Genomic DNA, 20,882 nt, shown 5'->3' with positions numbered 1-20,882 from the left:
CCATACCATTATAACACTACAAAAAGTGGTCGACTACACTAAAAAAATCATAAACCAATGAAAACAATAAATGATGTTGAGCTTCTCAAACGTGAGAGGATGAAGTACATAACATTCATGAATGGTACAAATGGAAGAAGATTCTACTTAAAGTTTTAATTAATATACAAACTAAAAACCAATCAACCTACTGAGAAATATCCCCTATGACAGTTTTAAGCAAGATATAATAAAGTACATAAACCCTTGGTAGAGTAAAGGAGTCCACCAAAATGTCTACACACAGATAGTTGCTATATTCCAAAGAAATTCCCAGCCTGTCATCTTGACATCGAGATATATTTTCTTCGTAAGCACGCCTTTGAAATATTAACTCTCACTTCCAATGTAACAGACCCCCAATGATAAACAACTTGAAACCTATCTTCGCTCTTTGACTTGATGAAGGAATTGGGTACTGTATACAGCAACACCCACTTTCAAATAAAAACCGATTCAAGTGCGAAACTGAAAAGGATAAAAGTAAAATATACGGGTCAAGAACCACCACAGTAGTTGTTAAGAACTAAATACTTTACGGACGGTACTTGATGGATTTAACAACTAAATATTGCATATTTTTTTCCAACCAAAATGCACTTCATTAGGAAGCACTCCAATGAGTTCATGTATTGAAATTCATGGATGAGCATCATTTGATTGAAAGGCTACCTGCATACAACCCAAGAGGTTAAAACAAATTAATAAAAATTAATATAGTAACACAAAGTATTGATGCTAAAACCTTATCTCGAAAGTCATCAAAGTTTCCATGCACATCTTCACATTTTTTTTATAACACCAAGTTTCAAGAATTAGTAACTAAACAAAAATTGAAGTTCAAACCTCAAATACTGGAAAATTAGGATATTTGTTTACTAAAACTTCAATTTGAGTATTGTGCAAAAGATCATGGATGGAGGAGAAAGTAAGGCTAAGAAGCATCACTGGAACTACAACCGAAGCAATTCAAAGCAAGTCAACTGCACTACATCTTTCCTTTGTTTTGTGCCAAGGAAACCAAATTAGGGAAAAATCAGGACTAACCTTAAAAGTTTTTTGGCGTCATGCGTACCAGCAGCACCACCATCTTCGCGCCGCTAACCTATTTCTCAAATTATAACAGAAATTAGGGTTTTATTGTAATAAAATTTGGGAAAGGAGTTACCTTGGGTGATTCGAAGAAGGCAATTGTTCCAATAAGTTAAGAACACAACTGTTATTCCAGTTGTGAAGAAAAAAGCATGTTTACCAGAGGATCCAAAGAAGAAGACGACAACCGAGTAAATGAAACATCGATGGTAATTAGGGTTAGAATGATATAAGGGAATAAGAAAAATAAGTGATTTAATTAGATTTAATCAAAACTACGTAGTTTTGATAAGTTTTGTATCTAACTTGAGTGTATCACAACCACATATTCACTATCCCCTATATATATATGTGTATATATATAGGCTAAGTATAAAATGAAAAAAACCTTCGTCCTTCAATCACAATAGTTCCACTCAAAACCTGAACAAACCCTAAAACCTTCGTTCTTCAATAAATTTTTTTTTATAATGTTAAGCAAGTATTTTAGTTAGAAATTTTACATGCTTTAGAGTGGATTAGCAAGTTCTTTTTGAAGTAAAAGTTACTTACTATGATTTATGAACCAGCTTATATATTTTAAATATATGTGAAATGCCCTATGTTATGCAAACATTATGTTTTTACTAAAAACCAACTTTTTTAAGTAGCAAGTTTATGATCTCATTTGAACATAGTAGCAACTTTAAATGTAATATTTAAAATAATTTTTACCAATTACTTTAATGTATTATTTATTGATTTGCACCGATTAATAAAAATCTTTCTTCAAATCGACCGGTTAATAGTAGTGTGTTCATACAGAACCAACCAAATGTTTATTTGTTTGTGGTCTTTATTAGCTTACTTATTGTATTTTGTTATAGCAAAAAATAATGGACGACAAGTTTGACAAGATGGAGTAAAATGAAAGAATCAATGTATACATTTATAATTATTTTCTTAGTAGTTAAGTATTATATATTTGTTTATATGTTCTTTTTCATTTGTAGTTGGAGTTCAAAAGCTATGTGTGAAACTTAACAATAGAGACGTTTGCAAGGTGATTTTTTCCTTTACATTTTATTGTTAAAAAATATAAATTTTGTTACTTTTAATTTTTTTGTCTAGATGATCTAATTTAACCCAGTTTGATAACACATAAATCATATTTTTGCTAACAATATGACAATTTATTATTCATTAGAGTACGTACTTGAGAGATAATTTTTAATCAATTTTAACGTCTTATTTTGTTATATAGGTATTTTGTTTATCATTTTATAGTTTATTGGCTAAGTTTTCTTAAAAAATAAATTGTTAACTTATAAAAGTATAAATATAATAATTACAATTATTATTGACTTTGATGTTTGACCTTTAACTTCAAGTTTTGATTTCGATTTCGATTTCTATTCAAAATTTGAATTTACCATTAAATTAAAACGCATAATTTTAAGTATTTTTTGATTTAAAATTACCTAAAATATTTGCAGTTGATGAATATTTTAAGGATTTCTTGATACAATATATGTCAGTTTCATCACCAACTTCTTGATACAACATATTTTAAGGATTTCTTGATACACATATTCAGTTAAGTTCACTAACATAGGTTTCAACTCTATTCACCTTGTGATGAAATAAGTATTAAAGCCGGTGTATTCATAAAACTATGATGAAATAGGTACTTAAAGCCAGTGTAAACACATTTGAATGAATATATTTAGCAGCAATGTTTGATGGATATTTAATCCAACATAAAGCTATAATTTCTTCATTTGTGTGTAACAATCTTATGACATATGTTTTTATTTATATATATATTTTTTATTTTGTTAAAATTATGAGAAATTGTTGTTTTGTCTATTTATCTTTTTTTCTCAATCCGTGTATCATACGGGTTCTAAACTAGTATATGTATGTGTGTGTGAGATGGAGAGAGAGGGCCCACCTACCCAGAGGCGGTCCAACGTATTTGGTGGCCTCAAGCGAACTTAAAAATTTGGGGGCTTTTATTTATTTATTTATTCCGAACATCATGTTATAAACCCTTCTCTTTTATCCACACTTAAGACCAATAACTATAAACTAAAGGGTTTATACAAACTCATTATTATATTTAAATCACTAATTCACGAAATTAGATTAAATCAAAGTTTTCTAACACCTAAACAGAATTATTAAATGAGCAAATTAAGTTAGTAAATTTAGAATTATATATTATCGGTAATAGAGCATTCAGATTAAATAAAAAAGAATGAGAAATAGAAAACTGTAAATAAAAGATTAGGTTGATAAATAATAAGTTTAGTACCTTCTCCGTGTCAACACAGTTGCAAATTTCCTACTGTAAACGTCCGGTTTAAAACCGCAAACTGACAGTTTGAACCTAGTACCCACCAACCCACAATTCCACAAGCAGCAAGAAGTGATGATTGAAACTTAAAAAATTGATTGAAAACTAACTCCCCAGTAAATCGATTAAAGAACAAAGAAGGCCAAAAAGAAGTATAAAAAAGTACCGATCGTGGAATGTTGAATGTCAGTAAAACTCCGGATTGAAGAAAGCAAAAGGTGGTGTCACACCCCGACCATGACGGAAACGTCGGGGCGCAACCGATTGTTCATCGCACACGACACTATTAAGTGACAATATTTAATCAACTCATTTAAATTATTAAAACACAAAGAGTCACATAACTTGTTCATACAAAAACCGAATTCAAATTATAGTAAATAATATATTGTTCGTTTTGCTAATATCCTAATAGTATCGATAACGTTTTTTCTTCAAGTCCTCGAGTCAACCTAAAGTCAAACATGTAACATTGCATAAATAGATTTTGTCAACACAAAGATTGGTGAGCAATTTCATAGTTTTTGAACAATAGATATATAATATGAAATTCCACAACTTGTATACAAAACAATAAATAATAGCAACAATTTAGATAAATGAAATCGTTAATAAGAATACATTAACGACACCTTTCTATAAGGGGATGCCAAATATACTCGAATTTTGTATGAAATTGTTAATAAGAATACATTAACGACACCTTTTTATAAGGGGATGCTAGATATACTCGGATTTATGAATCAACCATCCAAAAGCGGTAAACACATTAGCACTTAAGCATATAAGCATATAACACCAAGTCGAGCATTTATTTAAGTAAAGTATACAATAAAGTTTGTGGTTTAAGATTCAAGTATAAATCATTTGGATTTGAATAAGTTTGCAATGTCACCCCCAAAGTATAAAAGAGTGAAAACGGGGGATGAAAGTACTCACATTCAAGTAATAAACTTGAAAGATTTGATGATTTGGAGATTAACCGGAACGATGAGTTTAACGAACGAAGCCTAAAGGAGAAGAAGTCTTGTATTAGAAAAGTTGTCTTGGAAGTCTTTAAACGAAAATAAATGATAAGAAATGTAAACAATTTAAAGTTTAAGGTTTAAAATGTAAATATTTAAGAAATTATAATAATAGTCCTTTAAAAATGTAAGTTTGCTCGAAACCGGGTTAAAGTATCTAGCCCTTAATTTTACTCAACCTATGTTATGTAATAAGGTGGGTAAAAATGCAAGAAAGCAAGTCCCTTTATAATATAGATACTAAAACGGGTTTTAACGAGTGTTCGGGTGGTCGGTTCGGGTCTTGGTGACTTGATCAAACCCAAAGTCAACTTTTCCAAAATAATAAATGTATGAGATAACTCAATAAATCTTAAAGAGACTTAACCAAGTATGTAGTTCTATTGTTTTAGAACTAACAACGTCCGTTAAACGAGTGTTTGGTTTAATCGGTCCAAACTTTGTTATAAGATCAAGTTGGATTCAACATTCTGAGTACTTTGTGAAAATAATTAAAATTAGTTTATAAAGTATTTTTAAAGAAATATATAAGCTTTAATGGTTAAAAACCCACTTGTGTGTCTTAAGCGAGTAAACTTGGTTTAGTTCGGTTTGGTTCGGTTTTTATCTTGGAATAAGGCCAAGAATGGTTACCACATGTCCAAACACCATAGAACTTGTAAAATAATTTATAAATAATAATACCAAAGTTTTACATATATAAAAAGTCAACAACAAAGTCTTTAAACGAAAGTTCGGTTTCCGGTTCGGATCTTGTTTCAGGATAAGACCGAGGTTAGATTCTACAAACCCATAACCATGGAACTAATTAAAATGATTTTAGAAACTCAAATCTTACATAAAAAATGTTTATACAACTATTTAAACAAACTAGTAAACAAGAGTTCGGCTTCCGGTTTGGAGCTATTTACAGAATAACCGAGGCTAGTCTCTACAAACTCATAACCATGGAACTCAAAATGTAAAATAGAACTAAGATGAGCAGAAGTTAAACAAGTAAACAAGTTTGATGGTTAGATTCGGAAAATATATATAATCAAGGACTACTACGAGTCCTCCATGTAGCTTTGTCTTATGGGCCGGACACTTAACCGACCGAGACCGGAGAAATGCCCACCGAAGGTACAAAGGGTGCTATTATATATAGGGTGGGTTGAAAGGGTCAAGCATGGGGTGTGATATCAAGGTTTGCATGCAAAAGAGGTCAAGACAAGTCACAAAACAACAAAAAAAAAAGATGGGGCTGCTGGTCTGCTGCTGATCTGCACGTCGGTTCGCGTCCGGAAGTTCGTTTTTGATGTATCTTGAGCGTTTTAAGTCCGTTTTCGAATCCGTAAAAGGGGTTTTTCAAATTAGACAAGCAGGAATGTTTTAGTAACATAAAATCCAATATTTTATATATTTGAAATGTTCGGGATATAAATCGGGTCAGTTTACAACATAAAAACAAATACAATTTGACCCGAAATCGAGGGATGTCACAGGTGGACCAGATTGAATCGGGTTTCTAGCATCTCTCTTAGATGGAAAACGTCGATTGATCTTTATTCTTTGTCTTCCCCATAATTTCTGTTCCCACTCCACAATTCCAATTACGATATTCCAAAGTTCCGGACTTCATGGTGCGTTTAAATTTCTATTGCAGGCCAAGACCATAACATGGGCATTTTAAGCCCAAATGTATATAAAGCATATTTAAAAAATGGAGGCCTTTTATTTTGTGAGGCCTCAAGCCCATGCTTGGCCCATTAACACTGTTGGGCCGGCCCTGCACCTACCACGCCTGTCATTCCAAAGGCGCTCCCTTCCACAACCCCACCTACCGTACCCCTCGGCGGTGTTCCGCGCCCATAACATGGAGTCTAAGAACTCAGAACGACGGGGAGTGTTTAGATGCATCACAAATTATTGGAAGTTGGGTAATTTCACATTGCTAATTGATAGGACGTTCAAACTATTTCTTCTCTTTGAGTACTCACTTTATAGTTGCTTTATGATGCTTTATCCTTAATACAGCATTTATAATTGGTCACAGTTATAGTGGTGCTTTGGTACGTTAAGTTGCTTGTAAGACGAAGAGTTCCAACCAAACATGGAATACCAATACTTGAAGCAAAGTAAGGTGAAAAGATAAACATTAATCACTTATAACAAGACGTACATATATGAAACTGGACAAAACGTATGTCTGAAATTTTAAAGATATTTATATCAAGTTAGACAAAAACTAAACTAAATGTTAAAGAAGAATTAAAAAGAAAAAGAAATCTAAATTTTATACGGAGACACATGTCATCCTAAGAAAGAGAAATGATCTTGCTCTTTCTAAGGATAGCGTCTCTCTATATAATAGAGTGGAGACAATCACCATTTTTCTTTTATCCTTTTAACACTTCTAAAAGTAGGCTTAAACGATTTAAGTTTTAGATGGTCTTTTATTAACTTATTATACTGTTATAATTACTTTTCAGTATATTTTGTTTTCTATTATGAACTTACAAAATACAATGCTTAATTAAATCTCTAGTAATTCATTGGGGCATGTATATTTTTATCTATGCTTCGATTTCTTCAAAACCAAACGGGTGAATCGCTTTCCCTTTTTTAAATGAATTATACGGCTCAGTTCGCTTAAGGATCAATTTCAAATAAACACGAATCTGAATACGTCTAAATAAATTCCGCTCCGTTGGATTTCCAATACCGGCTTTCCGAGTTAATTATAAACCGTATTAGTACCGGTACTAAATATTTCACAACGGTCTTATCTCTTATGTGTTATGTGCACGTGGATGCAAGCTTATAGTATTTGTAATTAATACTATTTTCTTTTCAATCCAACAATAGAAACTGTTGCATACCACCAAGCAAGTTTATTTATTCAAATGTGTGGTAACATAAAGAAGTTAATTAATTTACCCTCTACACAATACGCAGTAAGTGACATAAATATATAAGAAAGGAAAATAATGATAGGCCTGGCTTAGATTAAGTTTGAGGAGCTTGACACAGAGTGGTTAGAAGATTCATTTCTGACATAGCCATCGTTGCATTGGACCTCTGTTAGAGTAGGATAATTTGTGGCAATTACCATTTGACGCAATCCAGAGACTTCCTCCTTAAGCTGAGTGTTCTCTTGAACGACCCGATCATGCGTCTCCGAGAAGCTATTCAGTTTGTCCATAAGTTGTTGGTTCTCACTACGGAGCCACACAACCAGCGACCAAAGTTCATCCAGGTGTTTCTGCTTGCGCATGCGCGATCTGCGTGCTGACTCTCGGTTAGATATCATCCTCCTCCGCTTCCTCTCATTGATTAGACTCAGCTGTTGTTCGTCTGCTTCGTCAGAAGTTGAGTAGATAGATTGCAGGTTAAGTTCTTGGAGCTGGTAAAACGGGTTGGGATTCGAGAACATGTTAACGTCCAATGGGATGGGTGTTGAGTTGTTTAGGTTCATGACTATATTTGTTGTGTTAAGATTTTGGGTTTGTGGAATTACGTAGTGGAAGTCACTTGCTTGCATGGCTATAACTTATCAATTATAAGTTGGGGCAAATTTGGTTAAAGTTGTGGTTGGAAGATGAAGATGAGGTAAGGACCAAGGAGGGCATTTTATAGTGTGCAAAAAGATCCCACACGTATAAAGTGGCCTTGTATGTCTGTATGGCATACGGATCATGGTCTCAATGTGTTTTCCCTATAAGGAATGATTAACCATATTTTCCCTGTAAACCAACTTGTTTAAATAATATACTCTTTCTTTTCGAAACCAATAGTATGATGATTAGGTATAAAACGTAAACATAAAATGCCATTTTAATAAAAACGAGAAAACTACAAAAAGAAATAATTTTTCTTTGGTTTTATCTTCTCTCTTGTTAAAATATTTTGGAAGTGTGCACACAGCACACACACATAAATATAAACGGGGTGAGATCATATACAGTAGTTTTAACATGAGTATTGCAAAAATCATTACAATATTATGTTAACGCTAGAATAAAAACTATTACGTTACATATTTGAACTAACTAAACTAATAACTGTTATACCCTAATAATTAGGGTAGTGATTATTTAAGACCACTCGCAATATTGGAGTCTTGTTATTCCTTTTTTCATACACAAATTAAATGGAAAAAATGTGAGATTTTGTTTACTTTCAATCATACCCTAGAGTCTTCATAAATCATACTCTAAATTATAAGGAAAACTATAGTTACCCCATATTTGAAGCTTCACTATTCATCCCCTATCTTGTATTTTTAAGTATCAACAATGGAAAATGGTAATTTGTACATATATAAAGCATAAGAACTATTAGGGGTTTTCATGGTTCGGTCTCAAGCCGTGAAACCGTCCAAATCGGTCGTCGATTGGTTTCACAGTTGGTTTTTTATTTATCTTTCGGTCGGTCAGTTTCAAGTTTTTTAAACTGTAACGAACGTTTTGGTTTACGGTTTTAAAATTTTCAAACCGTATAAAACCGGACCAGACCGTGGGATTTTAATTCATTTAATCTTTCTTTATATTGTATATTAAAGGTTTTTGATTATCTATAATTTATAATTTATGTATGCTTTAGGAAAAAATAAAACTTGGATGAGATAGCAGTGTATATTTGTATAATATTTTGCCTTTTCTCTTTGATTGTATGCTTCGGTTGTTTCTACATATTTATTTATTTTCTATTTTTGTTCTACATAATCATTTGTTTGTTTTGCTTATATTGAATCTATAATAATCTTGTTTCTTCTTTAATGGAATTATATTAAAGTGTTTAACAGGTAATGAAAAAACTTTATTGAAATTGTTTGATTAGCAAGCTTTAGTAAAACTGTGTAACAAGCTTTACTTTCTTTTTCTCATTTCGATTGTCATTTAACAGTCACAAAAAAGAAAAATGCTTTAATGATCTAGTTTAACAAGCTTCAAATTTCTTTGTTTCTCTTTTGATTTTTATAGTGCTTATACAGGTTTTGATTTTTTCATGGTGCTTATGCAATTAAATTTTTTAACAAAACTTTTATTTTTATTTTTATTTTTATTATGTTAATGCATAATATATAAGAGCCTAAAAAAGCTCAAACCATGAAACTAAACCGGAACCAAACCATTAGTAGCGCTTCGGTTTGGTTCGGTTTTAAATTTCAACGGTTTAGTTTTGATTTTTGATAATAAAAAATTGTTACTAACGGTTTGACTTCGGTTTAACCAAAAATCCGTCAAAACCAGACAGCAAATACTCATAATAACTCTATAAGAGCACTCAGAATATTGGAGTCCCTTTTCCTTTCCTCAATGCACTGTTATACACACTAGTCTTCATACCTCATACTCTAAATTACAAGGAAACTAAAAAAGTAAAAAAGTTAACTCCCATATTGTGCCCTATGAGTGTTAAGAGAGTGGAAAAAAAGTAATTTGCATATGTTTAAGTACAAGTTTGGTTTTCATTCTGCAAAGAAAGGTTATATAGGAAAAAAAAAATAAGAAAAGAAGAAAAGAAAAATTAAAATAACATTTTGGTTTGTTGGAGCTGTGATGGAAAATTATAATTAAATATAGTTTGGTCACGGGTTTTAACAACTATTGGAGTTATTAAGATGTACCAAAATTGCAAGAAAATGATACCCTACAGGAGTAGCCCGGTAAAAAATCAAATTAAATCACACAGAAAAAAATGACAATATACGTAAGTTTTATATATTAACTAAAAAATATGAGGGGGCTCACTTGAAAGAATTGATGTAGGTTCAAAGTATAATTGTTTAGTTGTGGCCTCTTTGTTGTGTGTTTTTGGGTGTCTTGTGTAGTTGTGTTTGGTTTCGTGGGTATTTCGGCTTGCGCCTTGCTAATTTAATTTATGATATAGTTTTTGTTTATCGTTAAAAATAAGAGAAAAGAGAAAAAAATAAATGGTCAACCGAGTCCATGATTGATAGGGGACGTTTTCCTTGGTCTTGACTCTTGAGGCTTTTGTTATGGATAAGATTTAAAGCTTAAAGCATGCTTTCATCACTCCCGCTGGCACACTTACTAAGACAAATAGAGATGGGTAAACTTTTTTTTTAAAAGATGAATTTCTTATGTTTAGGTTATCGTACTTTTTAAATTTGGAGAGCCCTGATACTTTATTCTGGCCAGACTATGTTGTTTTAACCAAGCTCACGCTGGCTTCAGAGTTTGGCTTGGGCGTTCCCCTGGGAAACCATACCGCCAACTGCCACTTGACAGCCGTTGTGTCACCACAAGAGCAGAACTTTCTGGCATAACACAAGGTGGGACGAAAATCCGGGTGTGCTCAGGATTCAAACTGATAACCTTTGCACAAGGCTTAGCTCAAATCCTTCATTGCCAATATCCACCCAAATATAACACAAGTGGGATTCGAATAGAGATAGGTAAACTTAATTTTATGGGTAAACTTAATTTTATTTATTTAAAAAAAATTGTTTTAAGTAATTTCAACTATTTAGTGTGGAAAATAACAGTTTCAACCAACGTCATGGCTGACGACGGTTTAATTAATCTTTTAACATAATAATTTCTAACGGTTTGCGACTAACAAAATCATAACGCTTTTAGTTGCAAGTCGCTAGGAAAACGTTTTTTGTTGGAAAAATCACATTGTTTGCCTAAAAACTCAACATTTTCATCCCAAACCTCTTTGTAATTAATCTTGGATCGAACCTTTATAAACCTTTTTCTAGTAAACAAAACCTCCATTATTGAGGTCGCCGGGAACCTAGAACCACCACCGGAGTCAAGTGGTGGTGCTCAAATGATGATGGTAATTTGTTGGTGGTGAGTCAATTGGTGGTGGCGGTGTTCAAGTTGAGCTTTCCGACAAAAAAATGTTGGTCCAGCGACCTATGACTAACGGCGTTAGGGTTCTGTTAGTCGTGGACCGTTGGAAATAAATATGCCAATAGTGGTTAGTTATGATTATTTAAAACGAATTTTCTATTTATTTTTTTAACAACACTCCTAATCATGTAAGAAGAGAGCTGACAAAATTTCTCATTTTAAAAAGCCAAAGACCTTCTCATAGAGAAAATCCATACGAAAAACCTCAATACCATCCTACCAGAATGGAGGAGGCACACTTAATTCACTTAAGTGTCATTGGCTTATTATTAAGGTTAAAGGTAGTAATTATTGTTAAGTACTCTAGCTTAGTCGAGCCGAGATGATGTAGTTAAGCATCATTGGCTTTTTATTTTTAAAAGACAAAATTACATAAAATAAATTGTCCTTTATGTATGTATTGAATTTCATTGCTTGTCTTTTATTTTCAAAATTGATATGTTTTATCCTTTACGTTTGCAAATTTAATAACGTTTGTCCTTTGACCATAACTCAGTACGGTTTTTTTCGTTAAATTTAGTCATGTGCTTTGCACGTGAGGGGAAAAATTGGTCTCGGTACCCATTTATTTAAAAAAAACATTTTAATAATTAATATATATAAATATATTTAACTTTAATAATTAATATATATATATATAAATATAACATACATACATATGACTTGACTTAACAAGAAAAACTAACTGGGTTAGGGTCAAAGGATAAACGCTGTTGGATTTGCAAACGTAAAGGATAAAATATATCAATTTCGAAGATAAAGGACACGCAACGAAATCCAGTACGCACATAAAAGATAATTTCTGTAGTTCTGTTTTTCTAAAATGTATTTTTCTAGAGTCTATTTAAACTAGTGAGATAATTTCATTTTTAATTGTATGGAAAATTCTTAAAATAATCTCTTTATAAAAAGAGATTCCTGTTATAAATATATTAATATTATGGTTATCAATACCTAATATAGATTAGCTTATTTCCCAAGTTTTCATCTCCTATATATATCATCTTGTGTCTCATTATATTCTACACACATATTAATGAAATCCATCTACCTTTCTCCATGTATGTCCATCTCTTATTGTTTGGCTATTAGGCTTGTTTCACAACACGTTATCAGCACGAATTACTTTAGAGATGAATCGCATATCATAAGGTATGTCAGTATTGTCTAATTAACATATCATTGATTTGGTTAGCATTAGAGGTTTGATTCTATCAAAATAATTCATATTATAATTCAAATAATTTTGGGTTACATATATATTATTTCAATATAACTATGAATAATGTTTTCTCCACAAATAGGGTTATAATATGTTTAGATAACCTACGAAACAACATAAAAACATGTATGTGAACCATGAATAAATGTAAGCAACATATGAAAAGGATTTAATCAAATATTTTAAATTTACATTTGTATTTTCGTCATCAAAATAGAGATGAGATTTTTTTTGAAAAAAAAATTTGTTGTTAAATTCTACATTGATTTATTATGCTAATAAGTGGTGCTAATGGAATATATATTAATAATCTTTTAGAAGTATAAATTGCTCTGTAGCCCTTCATAAATCATACGTCTTTGTTTCTAATATTTGATTGTATGCGAGAATCGGGTTATGACAATGTTAAAAATCCTAGTATTGAGATAGATAGATGATTTTGTGGGTTACAAGTTACATCTTACCCATCTCTGAATTCGGCTAGTTACAAACTCTAATGGAATGCATTTCCCATATTTTCACTTAAAATATATTAAGGTTTAATGATTTATAATATTTGTTAAATAAAATCGTATTAGCAATGGTAATAAATTCAGTGAATAAGGTTGACAAATTAAGTGATTCTTCCCATAAAATAATTATTTCAAATTTTACATGGATATCCACTTTTTAGTCTACATTAATATTGAGTTTATTATTAATGGTTAAGTTGATTTTAGTATGCCTTATAATCTTCATTAATTTTCATAAACGTACATTTTATAATAATTTTATATATTACACTTTTATTAGTTTTAGATCTTATATTATGTATACCAAAAGATATGTTTATAATTTAACGTTAACATCCTCATGATATCAATATATAAACTCCAATATGTTACTAAAATACATGAGTATATTTATATTTGTAATATATGCAAATATATACTTGTGAATGATTATATTGTTATAGGACAATACATTTGTTTCATATAGTTTTATTATATCTCTTCATGTGATTATATGTACAGTATAAATTGACTTTATGTATACTTGTGTTCTATGTGATATTATAGGTTTATGCATCAAACAACTCTTTTTTTATTATTGGTGTATAAGTTATTCCAATAATTATATGCATGTTAACTATGTATGTGTATACACGTGACATAAGTTGTTTTTTATATATTTGTTTATGATTGATTGAAAAAGCATAGTGACAACAAATAAATATAACTTTTATGATGCTATTGTATAATGTTAAAAAAACTATATAATTTATCTTTGTTGTGTATTATCATATGCAATCGTATTTTAGATGCTATTAAGTATTTATGCATAGATTATATAAAAGTTTTATTATTACTTGTATGGAGACAAGTTAAAGCCATGTATTGTATAATTTAACTTGAAGCATACTCTATCTTCTATACTATAATACATTGAGAGTATTGAACATTAAACCAACCGAGCTAAGGTTTTCTACACTCTCATGAAATAGTATAAATATTCTTTGATATGACACTCGAAGTGTCACACTCCCGAATCTCATTATCAAGTTACAAAATGTCGTAAGATGTTATAAAAAGATATGCTTATTTACAAGGAAAAATCTGGAGAAACAATTTTCGTTTGTCACGCCTCAAATATGCTCTTGAAGTAGTAATATCGTTAAAAGAGTATGAAATGTTTGAAGTGATTTTTATATATGTGTGTTCGAGAAAATACTAAGAACCATGAAATTGTCTGCTTTTACTTTATTCCTTGAAGTGAATATATGGCAATAAGTTAATCATTGTGATAATGGGCATAATTGAGAAAATTGTTATGATGATTTTCATGTTAATAATGAGATCGACCACTATAAGTGGCAAAGGGATTGATCATATATGAGAACAAAATGTGGAAATACAAAAGTGAAATCACATGATCGCTTGAAACGCTAATATAATGTTCTCTCATATTTAACTTTTTGCATTAAAGAAGCATAATACATATACAATCATAAACCTGAAGTTTATGGATCATGATTACCTAATGGCATGACTGGTTAGACCACACCGAGTCAATGATGTGAAATTTATTGAAGAACCAAAAGATTCTTCCTACTAATTATACATATAATATTGCTCTTAAGGAGGAATTATTTATTTACCAATTGAAGGAGGGTGTGAATTCCTGAATGTTATAGAATTGAGAAAAGTATACGCATATCCTAATACGATACCATTTAGTGTTTTAAAATCGATGCGTCGTCTAAATGGTTATCAAGTTCACAACATGAAGTTTGTGTGATTTGTGGCTTAGCAAATGAGATAGCAAGCACAATATTCTAGATTTTCATATTTATTTTGGTAAATCACTATTAATAGACGAATTGATTTTGTTGAGACGATCATCAAACGTATACAATTGGTTGCAATGAGAGCAAAAGTTCATGTTTTATTTGGCTATTTGTCATTTTACATGCATTCACATCGAGCCAACAAGTTATGATACTTCCTCCCCATTGCAATTGGTTTTTGGTCAGTAACCAAGTATCTCTCATCTAATATTTTGTATGTGTTATATATTGAAATTAATCCACCACAAGACACAAAGATGAGACCATAAAGGAAGTTGGGAATTTATGCTGGTATTATATATTATCTTTGATTAAAGAGTTAGAGCCATTAATGAGATACTTGTTTATGGCTCATTAGTTTTCACTTTAGTGAAGCAACATTCCCAACATAAGAGGGAGATATAAAACAGTTGGAAAACGAAATTAGTTTGAATGAATTACCATTGATCCTCAAATTAAATTATATGAACTAAAAGTTCAAAGAATAATTCATGTATAAAGATTAACGAATCAATTACCAGACGAGTCACTGACCAAAACAAAGTGTCTAGCTAAGACACCTATAACAACTGCTTATGCTCCAATTAATATATGCGTCCTGGAAGGACAACCATACATTGGTAATGACTAAGGAGTCTAAGGCATGCCTGAAGCGTGGTAGACTAGTCGATTCCAAGATTAAATGATTCCTCGAAAATTGGAGCAAGTAATAAAGATGGTCAAGTCGAGGTATAGTAAAAAGGTCTCTTGAGAGACGTTAGATATGATGGTTATTAAAAAAAACATCAGGTACCTGAAAACAAAGAGCTCTCAATAAATATATATTATCATGTCTATGAGATATATGGAATCGAAATAAAATCGACGTCGTTATACTTTTGTATACAATATAGCGCTTAAAATTATGGAATGATGAGGATCAAGATTTACGATCTGCCTATGAATAAAAACATATTAATGACTGGCCAAAGTGGAAAGACACAAATAGGGCAGAGTTGAATTCTCTAAATAACAGAAAATTTTTTGGACCAACAGTCAGTACAACTAAAGTTGTAAAATGTGTTAGATATAAACGGATCTTTTATGTGAGTTATGAAAATTCAATTATGTGATATAAGGCAAATTGGTGGCACAAGGATTTTGCGAAGATCCATGATTGATTTTGAGGAGACACATTCTCCAATGGTGGAAGCAATGATTTTCTGATACCTAAATAGTCTGGTAATACGAAGAGAGAGTTGGTATGCGTCTAATAAATATTGTGATTCAGTTAATACTGAATGTTTACATGAAAGTCTACTAAGGATTTGAATTATCAAATCATGTAAATTATGTTCTCGAGAGCACTATGACTCATGTTGTATACAGATTCATATTTGAATATGTTATGATTACTTTATATGTTAAATATAGCTGGAAAACTCCTGAAGAATCCCTAACACGTGAATGCTTAAAAGGTTAACTGAAAAATCTTAAGGATGTAATTCTTGTGCACCAATAAGCATACATAGAAGAAATTGTACCTAATGATGATCGTATCTTAATAAACAAAGAATGGTACAATATGGGTTTTGATATATGATATATAAATTGATGTGTCAAATGAGCAAGTTCATGTAGCAAACCTCATGAGGAGTGAATGCACATCAATAATTGGTTAAGATGAATAGAATTTTGTGATGGATTGAAAACGCCTAAGCATCGACATGAAAGAATCAATAAATGTTCTACAAGGTTAAGAAATTGTATATGGACTAAATAGTCGGATTCAGCGTGGTACGTACAATCAGGAAATATTTTGATAAGGATGGAGATAAGTTGGACGTCATTAGCCATGCTTTTATTAAAATTTTACTCTTAAAAGTTCATATAATCACAGTTTACAGTGATGATGTACACATTATCGAGAGAAACTGCAGAACTTTTAGAAAAAGAATTTTGAAATACCTTGACATGATGTGATTATTACTCGACCTGTAGTTCGAGTATATGTTTAATTGTATGTTTATTAATCCATCAAAGAATATCTAAAAGATGTTGAGACATTTTACCAAAGACAAGATTCATTCTTTGAGTACGTTAAAGGATGTCCAAAAATTCACTCTAATATGACTTCCTATATGAATATGAACTATTATTAGTTCAGAAATATCACAATTAAATGCATAAGCGCATTATATCGTATTGTTAGCTATATATGAATATCATTTTCTTTATTTATATTTATCGGCATGTGTCCAGCTAAGAGACATCGGTATGGGTTAAAACATATATTTCAGGTATGAAAGATATGTGTTTATATTTTACTAGCCCATCAAAACAAGTTTTGTTAGTCTTGTCATGAAGAGAAAAACAACAGGGTTATCAATATAGTTGCATATGTTTACGGGATGATGCAATCGAAGTTTACAAGTGAATATCATGCAACATTGTTCTACCTAAGGATTCACATGTCAAGGGATGAAGATGCAAATGACTAACTACAAAATTTTGGGCAACTTTCACAGAAGATCGATATCTACTATTTTAACGGATTTATAAATCAGGAGGAGTCAATACGCGCTGCACTCTTTTTCCCTTAGCTATGGTTTTGTCCCACTGGGTTTTCCTAGCAAGGTTTTTAATGAGGCAGCATATCCAAGCGTATTAAGTTGATAACCAAGGGGGAGTGTTATAAATATATTAATATTATGGTTATAAATACCTAATATAGATTAGCTTATTCCCTAAGTTTTCATCTCCTATAAATATCATCTTGTATCTCATTATATTCTACACACATATTAATGAAATCCATCTACTTTTCTCCCTGCATGTCCATCTATTATTGTTTGGCTATTAGACTTGTTTCACAACAATTCCAAGTTTGTCTATCTAAATTTAAGTTTTCGGTTTTGCCCTTTACGTATCTCATCGTCGGGCGATGTGTTAGGGAATACCGCCGATGAGTTAGCAAACCAATCAGATAACGACGCGTGGGCGGAATACGCATGGTTAACGCATCATCAACTATAAATTAATACTTGATGTATCGTCAACCATGCGTATTCCGGCCACACATCGTTATCCGATTGGTTTGCTAATTCATCGGCGGTATTCCCTAACACATAGCCGACGATAAGATACGTGAGGCACAAAAATTTTAATTAGAAGGGACAAACTTGGAATCTATTTCTTTAAAGGGCTATTTTCAAAAATTTTTCCTTAATTGTACACCAGCATTTCAATTTATAACAGTTTCGTCCCTAAAAATAATATAAGTAGTTTTGAAACAAACCAAGGTGATACATTTTAAGCAAACCATTTTGACTCCAATGTCATATCTGTAGGGGTATGGTACTAAAACCCGGTTCTACGACCCTAAATCTATTACGTTTGGCTTATTTTATTATATGGGCTAATACATTTGTTTTTGGGCCGAGGGGGTTTTGTGGAGGTAACCCTAACTGGGCTAGGCCTATTAGGGTTTCATGATGGTGGCCATGAGGCTCCCTATATAAGGAGGTCTCCACCTCCTTATCAAGGGTTGGCAAATTCTCAGTAAGAGCCACCACCATATTTTTGTGTCTGTGAACAAGAGATCTTCAAGATCATCTTAGCGGTCACCTCCACACCCCCAGAAAAGCCATCGCAGGTCTCACAGTTGCAGGTCGCCGGCGCTGCCGTAGAGGAAGAAGATCAAGACGTGGTTCGTTCATCTCGAAAATCCGTGGAAGCATCGTCATGGATCAGGTCAGATTTCATTTCGTGTTTCGACATTGGCGCCATCCGTGGGACGGCAACGAACTGCCCTTCGATCTTCATCTCGGCTGTCAGATCTCTCCCAAGAAAAACGCAGATCTGGAAGTTTACAGAAAAAGGCTTCAAAGCTTGTTCTATTTAAAGCTCAAAGAGATCCATAGATCTAAAAAGAGGCTTCCAGATCTGGGCAAGAAGGAAAATCCGTGATTAGAATGATCAGATCTCCGAATCTGTGAATCTGTGATTCAGGATCTCCGAATCTGTGATGGTTTTAAATCTGCTCCGAATCTTCAGATCTGTCCAGATCTGATTTACAGATCTAGGTCTAGATTACAGACCTGGATTTTAGGTCTAAAGTTGCAGATCTGACTCTTAAATTGCAGATCCAGAAGTTACTAGACTTCCGCCGCCATGTACGCACGCCCGGGGGTTCTCACTCCGCAGCCGTGCATGTGCCGCCGCGGAAACCACCATCTGGGTTTCGCGCAAGTGACCTCCGCCATGCACACGCACTTGCGAGTCACCACTCTATCGCCGTGCATGCGCGTATCAGGCTACGCGCCAAAACTTCAAGGTTGGGAATCCTCCTAATATCCCATATGGCTACGCGCCAAGGTTGGGAATCCTCCTAATATCCCATATGGCTACGCGCCAAGGTTGGGAATCCTCCTAATATCCCATATGGCTACGCGCCAAACTTCAAGGTTGGGAATCCTCCTAATATCCCATATGGCTACGCGCCAAACTTCAAGGTTGGGAATCCTCCTAATATCCCATATGGCTACGCGCCAAGGTTGGGAATCCTCCTAATATCCCATATGGCTACGCGCCAAGGTTGGGAATCCTCATAATATCCCATATGGCTACGCGCCAAGGTTGGGAATCCTCCTAATATCCCATATGGCTACGCGCCAAACTTCAAGGTTGGGAATCCTCCTAATATCCCATATGGCTACGCGCCAAGGTTGGGAATCCTCCTAATATCCCATATGGCTACGCGCCAAGGTTGGGAATCCTCCTAATATCCCATATGGCTACGCGCCAAACTTCAAGGTTGGGAATCCTCCTAATATCCCATATGGCTACGCGCCAAACTTCAAGGTTGAGAATCCTCCTAATATCCCATATGGCTACACGCCAAACTTAGGGGTTGGGAATCCTCACCATGTGTTCATGCATCACATATGTTCACGCATATTACACATGCTTATGCATCACATGCTTACGCATCACATGCACGCACATGTCACAATCTACACGCACGCGCACGCAACATCTGCGCGTGGCGCATAACACAAAACCAAAGTCTACGCGCACGTGCATGCAACATCTGCACGGGGCGCGTGACATAAAGCAGCCCGTAAGTCGCCTCACGCGCTGGCTTTATTATTCACACAGCTCATAAGACGCCTCGCGCGCAAGCTGTTATTATTCTTACAGCCCGTAAGTCGCCTCACGCGCAGGCTTTATTATTCACACAGCTCATAAGACGCCTCGCGCGCAAGCTGTTATTATTCTTATGGCCCGTAAGTCGCCTCACGCGCAGGCCTTTATTATTCACACAGCTCATAAGACGCCTCGCGCGCAAGCTGTTATTATTCTTACAGCCCGTAAGTCGCTTCACGCGCTGGCTTTATTATTCACACAGCTCATAAGACGCCTCGCGCGCAAGCTGTTATTATTCTTACAGCCCGTAAGTCGCCTCACGCGCTGGCTTTATTATTCGCACAGCTCATAAGACGCCTCGCGCGCAAGCTGTTATTATTCTTACAGCCCGTAAGTCGCCTCACGCGCCAGCTCAATTATTTTTCACACAGCTCATAAGACGCCTCGCGCGCAAGCTGTTATTATTCTTATGGCCCGTAAGTCGCCTCACGCGCAGGCATTATTATTCTCAAAGCTCGTAAGTCGCTTCGCGCGCCAGCTTCTTTATTTATTACAGCTCGTAAGTCGCCATGCGCGCAGGCTCTCATTATTCTACAAGCTCATAAGTCGCCTCGCGCGCCAGCTTCTTTATTATTTTATAGCTTGTAAGCCGCCTCACGCGCCAGCTTCATTATTCTACAAGCTCGTAAGTCGCCTCGCGCGCCAGCTTCTTTATTATTTTACAGCTTGTAAGCCGCCTCACGCGCCAGCTTCATTATTCTACAAGCTCGTAAGCCGCCTCACGCGCCAGCTTCATTATTCTACAAGCTCGTAAGTCGCCTCGCGCGCCAGCTTCTTTATTATT

At 33.7% G+C, this 20,882-nt stretch overlaps 1 pseudogene; it reads right to left on the bottom strand.

The window, feature by feature from the left end:
* Positions 1-7,476: 7,476 nt before the first annotated feature.
* On the bottom strand, positions 7,477-8,179 carry LOC143628173 (basic leucine zipper 43 pseudogene; annotated as a pseudogene).
* Between the last annotated feature and the right edge of the window lie 12,703 nt (positions 8,180-20,882).

The sequence above is a fragment of the Bidens hawaiensis genome, unplaced genomic scaffold, assembly GCF_021521415.1.
Source record: "Bidens hawaiensis isolate Kalapana, Puna unplaced genomic scaffold, B.hawaiensis_p1.1 tig00004838_1, whole genome shotgun sequence".
Lineage (NCBI taxonomy): Eukaryota > Viridiplantae > Streptophyta > Magnoliopsida > Asterales > Asteraceae > Bidens > Bidens hawaiensis.
This window is presented reverse-complemented; position numbering and strand designations above follow the sequence as displayed.